Below are 15,112 nucleotides of genomic sequence, written 5' to 3'. Positions count from 1 at the left end.
CCAGCTATCAGGCATATTTGCAATTCTGTGGACTTTTAAAAAAGCAGACTTGCTTATTTTCAATTCTTTTTGGAGAGTCATATCATGGTAACTTATCACATGACAGGCATCATCTTACACACTTTACATTTGCTATTTCTTCTAAGCCTCACAGTAACTCTACATATTATTATCAGCCTCTGTTTTACAGATGAAGAAATAGAGGTTCAGAGAGATTAATAATTTCTAACACGTGTTAACCACTTACTATGTTTTGAGCACTGGGCTAATTGCTTTAAATGAATTTGCTTATTTTATTCTCTCACACTCTTACAAGGTAGGCAATATTAATATTATTTTTATTTTTTTTTGAGACAGAGTCTCGCTCTGTTCCCCAGGCTGGAGTGCAGTGGCGGGAACTTGGCTCACTGCAAGCTGTGCCTCCCAGGTTCATGCCATTCTCCTGCCTCAGCCTCCCAAGTAGCTGGGACTACAGGCACCCACCACAATGCCCGGCTAATTTTTTTTTTTTTTTTTTTTTTTTTTTTTTTTTTGTATTTTTAGTAGAGACGGGGTTTCACTGTGTTAGCCAGGATGGTCTCTATCTTCTGACCTCGTGATCTGCTCGCCTCAGCCCCCCAAAGTGCTGGGATTACAGGCGTGAGGCACTGCGCCCGGCCATATTATTATACCTCTTCTATAGATGAGGAAATTGAAGTTTAGAGAGGCTAAGGAGCTTGCTGGCAGCTGCTAGAGCCAAGCATCCTCTCTGTGTGGCCCCAAAGCCCAGGCACTCACCACTCCACCCAGGATGCATCCCAGAGCTTCAGGGCAAGCATACCAGGCTCTGCTGTTTATTAGTCACAGTGCCTTGGGCAAATTAATTCATTTTCCCAAGCCTGGTTTCTTTTTTTTTTTTTTTTTTTTTTTTTTTTTTTGAGACGGAGTCTCGCTCTGCCGCCCGGGCTGGAGTGCAGTGGACGGATCTCAGCTCACTGCAAGCTCCGCCTCCCGGATTCAAGCCATTCTCCTGCCTCAGCCTCCCGAGTAGCTGGGACTACAGGCGCCCGCCACCTCGCCCGGCTAGTTTTTTGTATTTTTTTTTTAGTAGAGACGGGGTTTCACCATGTTAGCCAGGATGGTCTCCATCTCCTGACCTCGTGATCCGCCCGTCTCGGCCTCCCAAAGTGCTGGGATTACAGGCTTGAGCCACCGCGCCCGGCCCCAAGCCTGGTTTCTAATCTGTGAAATAGGGATAAGAATAGCATCTCCCTAATAGGGTAATTCTGGGAATTAAGTGAGACAGTGCATTAAGGGGTTAGCATAGTGCCTGCCTCATAGGCTCCCTTGATTTAAGTGATTTTTATTACCAAGCTTCTTTCTGCAGTGGAGGGCTTCTTGATTAAAGTCGGATCATTTTAGGACTTTAGGAATCTTCTGGAAAAACTGGCCTTCCTATGACCATCTGGGTGATTTTATGTGGATACTGCTCTGGCTTTTTTCTGTGTGAAGAGGAGAGGGGTGCTTTGCTTTTACATTTACTTTTACTTTTACTTAGAGCTAGGGCAGGGTTTATTCTGGCATTTGGGAAGGAAAAGACTAAAATCAAGTGACCAAGAAGCAGAGTTACTGTGTCAATGTGGGTGCTGCCCTGGAGTTTCAGTTTTGCTTAGTGTCTGAAACTGGTTCCTGGTTCAGGCAAGAAGAGCTCTCAGGGACACCATGTGTTACCCAGAGAGTGTCCTATGTGTACACACATGTAAATAAAAGAGTTGTTGACTGGCATGTGGTAGCTCACGCCTGTAATCCCAGCACTCTGGGAAGCCAAGGTGGGCAGATCACCTGAGGTCACGAGTTCGAGACCAGCCTGGCTAACATGGTGAAACCTTGTTTCTTACTCAAAATACAAAAAATTAGCCGGGTGTGGTGGCAGGTGCCTGTAATCCCAGCTACTCAGTAGGCTGAGGCAGGAGAATTGCTTGAACCTGGGAGGTGGAGGTTACAGTGAGCTGAGATTGTGCCACTGCACTCCAGCTTGGGCAACAAGAGTGAAACTCTGTCTCAAAAAAAAAAAAAAAAAAAAAAAAAAAAAAAAGAGTTGTTAATATACCTATTCATTTCACTGCCATGGTATAGAGAAAAGAATGGGCTTTGGAGCCTTAGGGACCTCAGATTGAATCCTGACTCTGCTACTCTCAGGCTGGGTGCAAGTCACAAACCTGTCTGTGCTTCATTTCCACAACTATGAGTTAGGAAAGATAACCAAGCTAACAGCTATAGAACGCTTACTATGTGCTGGGCACTGTTCTTTTTATATATTAAATCATGTAATTTTTAAAAATTAATAAATACAAGGCCAGGCACAATGGCTCATGCCTGTAATTCCAGCACTTTGGGAGGCCAAGGTGGGTGGATCACCTGAGGCCAGGAGTTTGAGACCAGCCTGGTCAACATGATGAAACCCCATCTCTACTAAAAATACAAAAATCAGCCAGGTGTGGTGGCACATGCCTGCAATCCCAGCTACTTGGGAGGCTGAAGCATGAGAATCACTTGAACCTGGGAGTCAGAGATTGCATTGAGCTGAGATCACAGCACTGCACTCCAGCCTGGGTGGGAGAGTGAAACCCTGTCTTGAAATAGTAATAATAATATTATTTTAAAAATCAGTTTAAGTTCACAGCCAAATTGAGAAGAAAGTACAGAGATTTCCCATCTGCCCCCACACATGCACAGCCTTCCCCGTGATCACATTCTTCACCAGAGTTGTACACTTGTTATAATTGATGAACCTGCCTTCACACATCAGTATCCCCCAGTCCATGGTCCACATTAGGATTCATTCTTGGTGTTGTACATTCTGTGGGTTTTGACAAACGCATGTATTCAACATTGTGGTATCATACAGAAGAGTTTCACTGCCCTAAAAATCCTCTGTGCTTTGCATTTTCATCCCTCCCTCGACCTTAATCCATGGCACCACTAACTTTTTATTGTCTCCATAGTTTTGCCTTTTGCAGAATGTCATATAGTTGGAATCAAACAATATGCAGCCTTTTCAGATCAGCTTCTTTCACTTATTAATATACATTGAAGTTTCCTCCATGTCTTTTCATGGCTTGATAGCTCATTTCTTTTATAGTGCCACATAATATGCCATTGTCTGGATGTACCATAGGTTATTTATCAATTTCCCTACTGAAGTTCATCTTGGTTGCTTCCAAGTTTTGGCAATTATGAATAAAGTTGCTATAAACATCAATGTGCAGGATCAATGTGTGGACATAAGTTTTCAATTCATTTGGATAAATACCAAGGAGTGGGATTGTTGGATTGTATGGTAAGAGTATGTTTCGTTTTCTTTTTTTTTCTTTTTTTTGAGATGTAGTCTCTCTCTGTCGCCCAGGCTGGAGTGCAGTGGCTGGATCTCAGCTCACTGCAAGCTCCACCTCCCGGGTTTACGCTATTCTCCTGCCTCAGCCTCCCGAGTAGCTGGGACTACAGGCGCTGGCCACCTCGCCCGGCTAGTTTTTTTGTATTTTTTAGTAGAGATGGGGTTTCACCGTGTTAACCAGGATGGTCTCCATCTCCTGACCTCGTGATCCGTCCGTCTCGGCCTCCCAAAGTGCTGGGATTACAGGCTTGAGCCACCGCGCCCGGCCTATGTTTCATTTTCTAAGAAACCACCAAACTGTCTTTCAAAGTGGCTATACCATTTTGCACTGCTACCAGCAGTGAATGGGAGTTGCTGTTGCTCTACATTCTTGCTAGCACTTGGAGTTGTTGGCATTTTGGATTTTGGCCAAAATCCAAATTTAGGTAAATAAGGTAGTTTTATCTCATGGTTATCTTAATTTGCTATTCTCTTTTATTTTTTATGTATTATTTTTTTTTGAGACGGAGTCTTGCTCTGTGCCCAGGCTAGAGTGCAGTGGCACAATCTCGGTTCACTGCACCCTCTGCCTCCTGGGTTCAAGCGATTCTCCTGCCTCAGCCTCCTGAGTAGCTGGGACTACAGGCGCATGCCACAACACCCAGCTAATTTTTGTATTTTTAGTAGAGACAGAGTTTCACCCTGTTAGCCAGGATGGTCTCGATCTCCTGATTTCGTGATTTGCCCACCTCAGCCTCCCCAAGTGCTGGGATTACAGGCGTGAGCCACCGCACCTGGCTTTAATTTGCTATTCTCTAATGACATACAATGTTGAGTATCTTTTCTTTTGCTTACTGCTATCTGTATATCTTCTTTGGTAAGGTGTCTGATTAGGTTTTTTGCCCATTTCTAAACAGGGTGGTTCATTTTCTTATTGTTGAGTTTTTAAAACTCTTTGCATATTTTGGATAACAATCCTTTATCAGATGTCTTTTGCATATATTTTATCCCGGTTGTGGCTTGTCTTCTCATTCTTTTGACAGTCTTTTGCAGAGCAGACATTTTTAATTTTAATGAAGCCCAGCTCTTTCTTCATGGTGCCTTTGGTGTTGTATCTAAAGAGTCATTGTGATACTCAAGGTCATCTAGGTTTTCTCCTATGTTACCCTCTAGGAGACAGTTTTATGGTTTTGTGTTTTACATTTAGGTATATCATCTATTCTGAGTTAATTTTTGTGATGGGTATAAGGTCTGTGTCTAGACCCTTTTTTTTTTTTTTTTTTTTTGCATGTGGATGTCCAGTTTGTTGAAAAGCCCCATGTGTTGAAAAGACTAAGCTTATTTAATTTTCAAAACAAATTTTGAGGGAGGGAGTCACTGTTATTATCCCAATTTTTTGGATGAACAAAGTGAAGCACAGAGAGGTTTTATAAATCACCCAGAGTAACACAGCTAGTACTTGACAGAACTGAGATTTGAACCCAGGCAATTCAGCTCCAGAGTCCATGCACTCAACCCCTGTCTATAATAATAATGTCTCCCTCATAGGTTCATTGTGAGGAATACAGATAGTGTCCAGTATATAGTAGGGACTCAGGAAACACTAATGATAGTCATTGTCCTACCTAGCCTGCAAGGTTCCCCTCAAATGTCATGTTTTTGGGTTTTTGGTTTTTTTTTTCTTTTTTGGAGACAGAGTCTTGCTCTGTCGCCCAGGCTGAAGTACAGTGGTGCAATCTCAGCTCACTGCAACCTCTGCTCCCCGGGTTCAAGAGATTCTCCTGCCTCAGTCTCCCAAGTAGCTGGGATTACAGACGTGCACTACCATGCCTGGTTAATTTTTTGTATTTTTAGTAGAGATGGGGATTCAAGGCCAGGCTGGTCTTGAATGCTGGCCTCAAGGGATCTGCCCGCCTCAGTCTCCCAAAGTGCTGGGATTACAGGCATGAGCCACCATGCCTGGCCTCAAATGTCATGTTTTTGAAGCTGCTCTTCTCACTCCTCAAGCCAAATAAGCCTGCCCTCATAGAACCTATCTCATCATCCAAGTTATGCCAGCATGGTGAACCCTGCTACTGTCACAGCTCAGCTCTACCTGTTCCCCATGTGATTTGCCTGGAGATATGTCATGTCTGATTTCCTTCTGTATCACCCCAAATGCCTGGGGCTGCACTTGGCACTTAGCAGGCAGTTTGTCAAATTGAGTTTGAGTTGCATGTTATTCCAAAATGTGTATCCTACTTGAGTCTATTCCTCAGGAACTCCTAACTCTTACTCAACTCTTTGCTTCTGAGCCTCCTTGCTCCAGCCTCCCCTGGTCTGTCAGGTTGGGCTGCCCTTGCCTGGAGAAGTTCCTGTTTGGGCTGTCTAGGGAGGCAGCTGCCTTTGTCTGCTACACCCTTCTTCCTGCACCACCCCACTCAGTTTCTTCCACATTCTGGCGCACCCCACTCCAGCATGGACACTGCCCAGAAAAGTGTCTCCATTTCTTTCTCTCTCCAAACTCCAGACATAGCACCTATCTTGGAGGCCTGGTATCTGGATGTCCCTTGGCCTCTCCTAGGAAGTATAAACTGTTTTCTTGGTGGGTAGAGCAGCTCACTTGATATTTACAGCACACGGTGGACCCAGGGACAGACTGCACTCCAAAGAGCTTCTGAAAGTGTTAATCTTGGCGTTGGTGAACGCCTTCAGGGAGTGAGTGGCACTTACAGCCATGGCTCCTGGGCCCCGGTACGCCTCTTGATCCACTCCACTTTGAGACAGGCCTTTATCAGACCAAGCTATTGAGAGTCTGTTTTTACCTTGGGGAGTGCATTCTGGCAGTGCCATCTCGGACATGGCAGGCAGTACCTGGTCTGGACTGAGCCTGGGGCACCATCCAGCAGGGCCCTGTGTGTGCCTCTGCAGAGCCACCTTGGGAAGTGGTGGCCAGTAAGACTTAATTGCTTCCTCTAGACAGCACTACCTTGAACACAGCCCGCAGAGTTCGGTGCCTGCCTTGGACAGCCCCTCTTCTATACGTTCATCATGACCCTGGTGCCTGTCCTGGGCAGTGCCACTCAGCCCCTTTCGGACCCTTTTCGGACAGCCTCCAGTGCCCAGTGCAGACAGAAACTCCAGGCAGGGCCTCTCTCAGACACAGCGAGAGGGGCTTCAGAGCCTACTGCGGACGGAGGCTGCCAGGGCAGCGCCCGGCCCGCCTGGCCCACGTCTGGCGGCGCGCACTGGCGCTGCCAGGCAGGCCGGGCGTTTATCCCCAGAGCAGCCAGCAGGGAGCTCCCTTTCAGCTCGGCTCGCGCGGTCGCTGGGGGCGGCGCTGAGCTGCGCCGCGCTGCGCTCTGCTCCAGCCCCGACCGGGCCGAGGTTGCTGGATGCCGCGTCTCCGTTTCTGCTGCCTGCCGGGCGGGCTCCGGTGGCCGGTGAGTGCGGGTCGGCGGCGGCTGCCGCTCGGTGGCGGGCCCGGCCCAGTGGGGCGGCGGGGCGGGCTCCGGCCGGGCGGGCGGGCGGGCGGCGGGGCCTGCCGGCTCCTCCTCCTCCCCTGTCCCCTGGAAGCAGCGGCCCGGAGTCCCGGCTCCAGTCCCTGGCGGCGCCGTGGAGCTCGACGCCCGGGGGTGGGGGCCGACCGGGAGCGGCGGGGAAAGGGCACCACCGGCCCTTCCAGCCAACCTGGGGGAGCGCAGGGAGGCAGGACAGGGTGGCCTTCAGTGTGAGGGGATTTGGCGCTTGGAGGCGCCCAGGTGGCCCGGAGCTGCGGGGTGCGGGCTGCAGCCTCGGGGGTGGGGGGACTTCTCCTGCCCCGGCCCAGGCCTCCCGATGGAGCGAGCGAGCGAGCGGGGCGCTGAGGAAAGCAGCGGGGAAGGGGAGCACCTCTACCCAGCCTTTTATCCCTCCCGGCGGCCTTCACTCTTTCACTGCCGGGCCGACTGCGGGCTCCTCTCAAAGGAGCAGCTGCTAGACAGCTGGCAAAACAATAGAGACCCCGCTTCCCTGGGCCCCCTCCTCTTGGGACAGAAGATGAGGGGATGAATGGTGGCAGGCTTTGGGGATTAGGGAGTGCAGGCTGTACCCTGCGACTGAATGCTCACCTCACCTTTCCCTGCAGAGGGGTGGGGTGCGTGTGGGAAGGTCGGACAAGCTGCCCCAGGCCTCTGGAGAGACCGCCCCAACGCCCCGCCCTGCTAACCTGTCATGCCAGTTGTTTCGCCAATGGGAAGGGGAGGTGGTAGGGGTGGCTGCCCCCTCACCCTGCCCCTTGTTAGTGGGGGTGCGCTCCTTGATCCCAAGCCTGGCCAGGAGTGTGGGTCATGTTCTAGGGTGCGATAAGGCCCGCAGGGACGGGCTAGGCACTGGGGCTTTGTTGTGGGGGTGGAGATGGGGGGAGTTGCCCTACTGCAAGACACATGTGTCTTGCTGATTAGTTGGAAAGGTTGCGGCCAGAATGAGCCAGAGGTGGGGGGTGGGGGAGATGGGGAGGAAGACAGCCAGTTTGTTTTTGAGCCCGTATTCGTTTTGCCTGGCCACTTGACCAATGGGGCACGTGTTTGGCGCTGGCCTCATAGTGTGTGTTTGTGTGGGGAGGGCTCGGGGAATGCTTCCTGAGAGGGACTGTCCTGGTTAGGGCCTTCATGCCTTCAGATGGCCACTCAGAATTAAAGAATTGGGTTCCCTCCCCGCTTCACCCTGCCAATGACTTGGGCTAGTGTGGGTTCGTCTTGTCTTTTGGAGCCCCTGTCATGTCTGTGGCCGAGAAGACCTCATCAGTGCCCCTGTGGCGAGTGAGCTCTGGGAATTGTGTATGCACTGGGGCGCGCTGGAAGGGAGGGGAGGCCACCTGGATGATTAAGAGCGAGATCAGGCCGGGCGCGGTGGCTCACACCTGTAATCCCAGCACTTTGGGAGACCGAGGCGGGCGGATCACCTGAGGTCAGGAGTTCGAGACCAACCTCAACATGGATAAACCCTGTCTCTACTAAAAATACAAAATTAGCCAGGCGTGGTGGTGCATGCCTGTAATCCTAGCTACTTGGGAGGCTGAGGCAGGAGAATTGCTTGAACCTGGGAGGCCAAGGTTGCGGTGAGCTGAGATCGTGCCATTGCACTCCAGCCTGGGCAACAAGAGTGAAACTCTGTCTCAAAAAAAAAAAAAAAAAAAAGCAAGATCATCTAAGGAGGACGGTGAGTACAGAGCCCATTGAATCAAGCCGCCTTTCCCTTGTGCTTTGGAGCCCTTTTCTTGAGCAGATTGGTGCCCTGTTGTCATAGCAACAGGCCTGGCCTAATGTTCCCCACCCTTTTTAGTTCAGGGGCTACTTTCTATTTGGGTATATTGAAAGTTGCTCTCCTGAGGTCTCTGGCTTCCTGACAAGCCTCACTGGCTCTTTGTCCATGGCTTCCCACCTCCTCAGCTTCCCCTCTGTTTTTTTGTGATGAAGTCTTTCCAGGAAACATCCTCCTAGTTTCTGGATTTGACATGACGGGTTATATATAGCCTCGGGTGGAGGTGTGCTTGTCCATTTTGGGTTGAGGACATCGGGGTTGTGGCCTCAATTCCAGGAAAACCATGGCTTTGGGGGCAGCTATTGTATTGAGGGGATTAGGGGAATGAGAAGTGTTGTAGGTGGGGGTGGAGGGTGGGCATGGGGGGGCCACAGGCTGGTGGTCACTTGCTTTGGGAGCTTTGAACTTTGAACAGCTGATGACCTGGTGCCTGGTAGCTCTGAGTGTCTAGTTTGTTTACTCTCTCCTGGCCTGGCCCGGCCCAGGTGCTAGAGTGTGTGCCTGAGGACTTCCTCCTGCGCCCCAGACTTTCCTCATGTGGGTTATGCCCTTCCTGACTCCCACCTGGTCTCTCAGCCTCACTCCTGGGCCGTCTGGGTAGCCAGCCAGTTCCCTGGAGGACCCCTCACTGGCCCTGGTAGTGGCTGTTCATTGAGGAGTGCATTTGTCTTCAGAAACTGGGCCTGAAAACTCTGGGTCCCCCAGAGGCAGGTACCTAAAGGTGGACTGGGTGGGGCAGAACTGGGGCTCCTGTGAAAGGGAGAATCCACCCTGCTGAGGTGGAGCTGGGAGTTGTTGGAACTCAGGAAGCCTTCATCCTGACTTGGTGTGTCACAGGTCTCCAGGGCAGCAGGGTTGTTCTTACTCCTTGAAAGTAGAGACCTCCCCAGCCAGATCCTCTCACCTGGAGTGGACGCCACAGGCAAGAACCAGAGCATCCATGTGAGCTGGGTTTTGTTAATGGCCCGGGGTCCCAGGCCTGAGTGTGGTGGGAAAACCAAGGGGCTCTAGCTGGTTGTAGTTTAAAGGTTTGGGGCAGTAGGAGGGCCCACCCAGCTCACTGTCTGCTGTAATTGACAGGTTCCCACAGGACTTGGGATGGGTAGGGGGCTTGATGGAGTTTAAGTTCTGCTTTAGTGTCAGACCCCTGGGTGCTTTAAGATCTGCACACCCCACCCCTATCACCTTTTTTTTCCCCCTAGCATTTTCCAAGGTGGCTTGAATGAGAGGAGGTGGGGAGGTGCTGAGGTAGGAGCTGGATTGGGAGGGGTGGTGAGCAGACCTGGTGAGCCTGCACTCCCCACCTTCACTTCCCTGCCCTTCTCTTGAAGTAGGAATTGCAGGGCTTGTAAAATGTCAATTTCCCTTGACATTTCAAACTTTAGAGTCAGGAAGCAGTTTTGGTTGTTGGACTGATGATTTTACAGGACTCAGGGCCCTTTCTGTCTGCCAAGTACTTTATCATCACTTACAAGTGATTATTGTGATTATTCTCTGATATTCAGAGAGGTTGGATGATGGGCTGAAGGTCACACAGCAAGTCGCAGGTAGAGCGGGATTACAACCTGCAGTGTGTGGTTGAGCAGAATACCTCCCCAGCAGAGGCTGAGGGCCAAGTCTGAGCTCTCAGGCTCTTGAAGATACTGTAGCTGAAATAGTGAACGCCTAGAGAGGGGAGGGGACTTGCTCAAGGTCACACGGAAGGGGCTATTAGCGGTGCTGAGCGACCGGCGGTGCACCTGGAAGAGCAGCAGGGGACTTGGCGGGGCCGCAGGAGCTCTCTCCTCCTTGCGTTCGTCCCGTGCCCGCGGGATTGCTGCGTTCCGGGGGAGATGGGATCGCAGCGGGAAGCGCCGCGGGCGGTTGCGCCGGCCCAGCCGCGGGGAAACGCCGAAGGCCGCCCGGCTCACCGCGCGGCGGCGGGAGGGCCGGCTGATGTCACGTGAGAAGCGTGCAGTCGGAGTGAGGGAGCACACCTGGAGCCAGATAAGCTCCGTGTGACCTGGCAGGGAGTCACCCGGCACTGCGGAGCTCAGCACAGCCAGCCGAGAGGAGGCTCACCCTGGAGCGTGCGGCCAGGCCAGGTGCTGGCGACCCCGCCGGCCGCCGCTACAACCCTCGGCGCGGGGCAGAGCCGGGATGGGGGCCCCGGGGCTGGAGGAAACGGCCGCTCAGGGAGGTCAGAGGTCAAGGGAGAGAGGCCGGCTCTTTCGGGAAAGTATTTCCTTTGTATTTATTTATGAGTGTGGTGTGGGGGTAGGAGGACTGACCTAAGAATCTATCCGCCACAGCCAAGTCTGGGCACCCTTGTCTTGGGACTCTAACGTTATAGTTTCCATTTCCTGGGTTTTTTTTTCTTCTTCTTTCTTTCTTTTGCTAGCTGCAGGGTGACCCATTTAAATGTGTCCCCACTTACAGCCACAAGACACCAGTGAGCTCTATTTTAACTAAGTCCCCTAAGCCACCGAAACTTTTTCAAGACATGAAGGCAATCCTTAAACTGACCATTACCCTGTTTGCAGCTTTACTGCTAGTGGATTACCTACTAGTTTGTCCAGACATTTATTTTAGTCTGGAAAAAAGTTGAATCATTAGGTAGAAAGCTAAAGCATTACTAAAGTGTTACCCTTCTTCTCCCCTACTCTCCAGAGATGACCACTGATCGATTTTTGGATCGAATTTTTCCAGACTTGCTGCTTTTTTTTAGAAGGAGTCTTGCTCTGTTGCCGGGCTGGAGTGCAGTGGTAATCTCGGCTCACTGCAAACTCCGCCTCCCGGGTTCAGGCGATTCTCTGCCTCAGCCTCCCAAGTAGCTGGGATTGCAGGCGCCCACCACCACGCCCGGCTACTTTTTTGTATTTTTAGTAGAGACGGGGTTTCACCATCTTGTCCAGGCTGGTCTTGAACTCCTGACCTCGTCATCCACCTGCCTCGGCCTCCCAGAGTGCTGGGATTACAGGCATGAGCCACCGCGCCTGGCCAGACTGCTTTTTAAAAGCTTATTTATAACTATTTTAAAATTTCCTGTAGGAGGCCAGACGCAGTGGCTCACACCTGTAATCCCAGGACTTTGGGAGGCCGAGATAGGCAGATCTCTTGAGCCCAGGAATTTGAGACCAGGCTGGGCAACATGGAGAGACCCTGTCTCTACAAAAAATACAAAAATTAGCTGGGTGTGGTAGGGCATGCCTGTAGTCCTGGCTACTGAGGAGGCTGAAGTGGGAAGGATCGCTTGAGCCCCAGGAGGTTGAGGCTGCAGTGAACTGAGATGGCACGACCACACTCTAGCCTGGAGGACACAGTGAGACCCTGTCTCAAAAAAAAAAAAAAAAAAAGATGAAAGAAAGGTAGAAGAAAAATGATAGATAATCCGACTCCCTAAAGCTCCTAGGTGTAAGCAAATACACATTTACCAGATGAATGTTCTTATAAAAAATTAAAATATAGCCTGGATGTGGTGGCCCATGCCTATAATCCCAGCACTTTGGAGGCCAAGGTGGATGGACCGCTTGAAGCCAGGAGTTCAAGATCAGCCTGACCAACATGGTGAGACCCCATCTCTATTATTTAAAAAAAGAAAAAAAAATTAAAATACGGATGAAACACAAGTCTATTTGACCCTTCTACAATTCCAGTCTCCTCCCCAGAGCATACGTTTTTCCTACACATATGCAAATATTGTACAAATGTACATGTAATATAGGTTTTTAAATTTTAGCAAAATTATAAACTATCCTGCAACCAGTTTTTTCACTTAACAATATAGTATAGAATATTTCCAGGTCAGTGTATACAAGTCTACTTCATTCTTTTTACTTTTACTTATACAACTGCTCAGTTGTATAATTTAGCTTTTTTTTTTTTTTGTTTTTTGAGATGGAGTGTCGCCCTCTTGTGCAGGCTGGAGTGCAATGGCATGATCTTGGCTCACTGCAACCTCCACCTCCTGGATTCAAGTGATTCTTCTGCCTCAGCCTCCTGAGTAGCTGGGATTATAGGTGTGCCACTACACTGGCAAATTTTTGTGTTTTTAGTAAAGATGGGGTTTCACCATGTTGGCCAGGCTGGTCTCGAACTCCTGACCTCAAGTGATCCACCTGCCTCAACCTCCCAAAATGTTGGGATTGCAGGTGTGAGCCACCATGCCCAGCCTTTTTTTTTTTTTTTTTTGGAGACATAATCTCCCTCTACCTAGGCTAGAGCATAGTAGCATGAATCTTGGCTCATGCAGCCTTGACCTCCTAGGCTCAAGTGATATTCTCCCACGTCAACCTCCCAAGTAGCTGGTATTACAGGTGTGCACCACTGCCTAGCTACTTTTTAAAAAAAAATTTGTGGAGTCAGAGTCCCACTATGTTGTCCAGGCTAGTCTTAAACTCCTGGGCTCAAGCAGTCCTCCTGCCTTGGCCTCCCAAGGTGCTGGAATTAGAGGCCTGAGCCACTGCACCTGGCCAGTTTTACTATTCTCTAGTAAGGACTTTTATATTTATAGACTTGCTATTATAAACAGTGCTTCAAGGATTAGCCGTGTATATTATGTGAATGTACCTATAGATGTCTTATAATGGAATTGCCCAAAGAATATGTACATAAATATTTTCATATGCCAGGTGCAGTGGTGGTGCCTATAATCCTAGCTACTCAGGAGGCTGAGGCAGGAGGATTGCTTGGGGCCAGGAGTTTGAGACCAGCCTGGACAGAATAGCAAGACCCTGTGTCTAAAACAATTTTTAAAAAGTTAGCCAGTAATGGTGGCACACACTTGTAGTCCCAGCTACTGAGGAGGCTGAGACAGGGGGATCACTTGAGCCCAGGAGTTCCAGGCTGCAGTGATCTATGATTGAGTCACCAAACTCCAGCCTGGGTGACAAAGCAAGACCTTGTCTCTTAAAAAAAATTTTTTTTTTCATAGATACTACTAACTTGACCTCTGAAAATATATTAGTTGGTGCAAAAGTAATTGAGGTTTTTGCCATTAAAAGTTAACGGCAAAAACCACAATTACTTTTGCACCAACCTACCAATTTGTGTTTCCACCAAGACTTATGAGACTCCCTGCATCCCATGCCCTAATTGATTGATGTTATCAGTCTTCATAGTTTTTACCAAACTGCTAATTGAAAATAGTATACCTCAATTTCACATGTCTGTGAATATTGTGGAGGCTGAATACCTGTTCATGTTTGTTGGCCATTTGTATTTCTGTCCCTACAAATTGCCTGTCCATAGTATCCTTGGCACTAACTACGTGGGCCCTCTGGACTCAAGCCAGTGTGATCCAGCTTGGCCTTGTGCTTATCAAGTTACCTTCACTTCTTTGGACTTTACTTTCCATATACAAAGGTTTTGATTTATTTTAGTCATACTTGTGCTGATGGGCATTTGTGCACTCTGTTATCCTCTCTACTGTCCCATTTAGATGGCAAAAAATGTGCCCTGCTACTATTAGGTACCTCTCTGAGGGTAATTAAATGTATTTCATTTAATTCTGCCACCTTTAGGTGGTAGGTACCATTATTATCTGCATTTTACAGATGAGGAAATGGAGGCATGGAGGCCTTAAGTGACTTGCCTGAGATTGCATAGCTATTTACTCAGATTGTTTTTCATTTGTATTTAATTTTTTTTTTTTAGACGGAGTCTTGTTCTGTCGCCCAGGCTGGAGTGCAGTGGCGCGATCTCAGCTCACTGCAACCTCTGCCTCCCAGGTTCCAGCGATTCTCCTGCCTCAGCTTCCTGAGTAGCTGGGATTACAGGCGCATGTCACCATGCCCAGCTACTTTTAGTAGAGATGAGGTTTCACCATGTTGACCAGGCTGGTTTCGAACACCTGATCTCAGGTGATCTGCCTTCCTCGGCCTCCCAAAGTGCTAGGATTACAGGCATGAGCCATCGCATCTCGTCCTATTTACTCAGATTTGTTCACAGGTTTGTTACTTGATATCCAAAGCCTGAGATCTGACACTGGGCTTATCTATCTTTATGTTGCTTGCCTTTAGGAAGTGACTGATAGATACATATTTTTTCCCAAAATTTTATCACAATGACCTGCAAACATTCAGAAAAGTTAAAGAATTTTGCAGTTAACACTCTTCATCTCCTAAATTCTACAATTAACATTTTCCTATCCTTGCTTTTACACATCTTTATCCCTTGGTCCATCCATCAGGCTATGGTTTTTTTTTTTTTTTTTTTTTTTTTTTTGAGACAGGGTCTCACTCTGTTACCCAGCCTGGAATGCAATGGCATGATTGTGGCTCACTGTAGCCTCAACCTCCCAGGCTCAGGTGATCTTCCCACCTTAGCCTCCCAAGTAGTTCCCACAGGCATGCACCACCACATCCAGATACCTTTTTGTATTTTGAGTAGAGATAGGGCTTTGCCATGTTGCCCAGGCTTGCCTCCAACTCCTGAGCTCAAGCGATCTGCCCATCTCGGCCTCCCAAAGTGTTGGGATTATAGGTGTGAGCCACCTTGCCC

At 49.1% G+C, this 15,112-nt stretch overlaps 1 protein-coding gene across 1 annotated transcript in view; it reads left to right on the top strand.

The window, feature by feature from the left end:
* Nucleotides 1–6,675: 6,675 nt before the first annotated feature.
* MYO18A (myosin XVIIIA) overlaps nucleotides 6,676–15,112 on the top strand; it is a 106,239-nt gene continuing 97,802 nt past the window's right edge. Inside the window, exon 1 of the mRNA XM_030924240.1 lies at nucleotides 6,676–6,774. The gene's annotated coding sequence lies outside the window, so the exon portion shown is untranslated. The remainder of the gene's footprint in view (nucleotides 6,775–15,112) is intronic.

Source organism: Rhinopithecus roxellana, chromosome 19 (assembly GCF_007565055.1).
Source record: "Rhinopithecus roxellana isolate Shanxi Qingling chromosome 19, ASM756505v1, whole genome shotgun sequence".
In the NCBI taxonomy this organism is placed as follows: domain Eukaryota; kingdom Metazoa; phylum Chordata; class Mammalia; order Primates; family Cercopithecidae; genus Rhinopithecus; species Rhinopithecus roxellana.
Note: the sequence above shows the minus strand (reverse complement) of the source record. Positions and strands in the feature narration are given on the sequence as shown.